Source organism: Sceloporus undulatus, chromosome 6 (genome assembly GCF_019175285.1).
Source record: "Sceloporus undulatus isolate JIND9_A2432 ecotype Alabama chromosome 6, SceUnd_v1.1, whole genome shotgun sequence".
In the NCBI taxonomy this organism is placed as follows: Eukaryota; Metazoa; Chordata; class Lepidosauria; order Squamata; family Phrynosomatidae; genus Sceloporus; species Sceloporus undulatus.
The window spans coordinates 115,060,553-115,061,345 of NC_056527.1; positions in this window are offsets into that span (position 1 = coordinate 115,060,553).

The following is a 793-nucleotide window of genomic DNA, read 5'->3' on the forward strand; positions in this document are numbered from 1 at the left end:
AACCAATATGCTAGGAAAGGGAGAAGGGAGAAGAAAGAGAGGAAGACCACAAACTAGATGAATAGACTCAACTAGGGGGTTATTATGGGCAGGGGCTTATTGAAGGATCTGGGCAAGGTGGCAGTGAAGGATGGGGAGTCTTGGAGATGTGTCCTCCACAGGGTCACCCCCTGAGTCGGAAATGACTTGAGGGCAGCTAACAACGGCCGCATCCACACTGGAGAAATAACCTGGTGTGGCACTGCTTTAACTGCCCTGGCTCAAGGCTATGGAATTCTGGGAGTTTGTTGTGGGGCCCAGGGTGGTTTTTAATACCTTGCCTGATGAAGAAGCCAGCGGAGCTTTGAAAGCTTGCAACAGGTAACTGTGCCTTTGGGTTGGCCTGATGTTTGGTGGATTTTTGGATGTGTTTTTAGAGTGTAGCATGGACAGCCAAGAGGTCCAACCAAGGGGTCCTGGAGCAGATCAAGCCAGAAATCTCCCTGGAAGCCAAGATGGGCAAACTGAGTCTGTTGTCCTTTGGCCACATCAGAAGAAAGCACAAACCACTGGAAAAAACAGGTAAGGGGAAGCAGAAAGCGAGGAAGGCCACAGGCCAGATGGAGGGACTCTATCAAGGAGGAGACAGGAATGACTTTGCAGGACCTGAGCAGAGCAGTGGGCAGAAAGAGTCTGGGAGATGTCTCCTCCACAGGGTCGCCATGGATTGAGATGGACTCGAGAGTGATAACAACAAAGAACAAAAGCTGCTTGGGGTCACAGTCTTGGGAGAAAAACGGGATACAAAGAACTG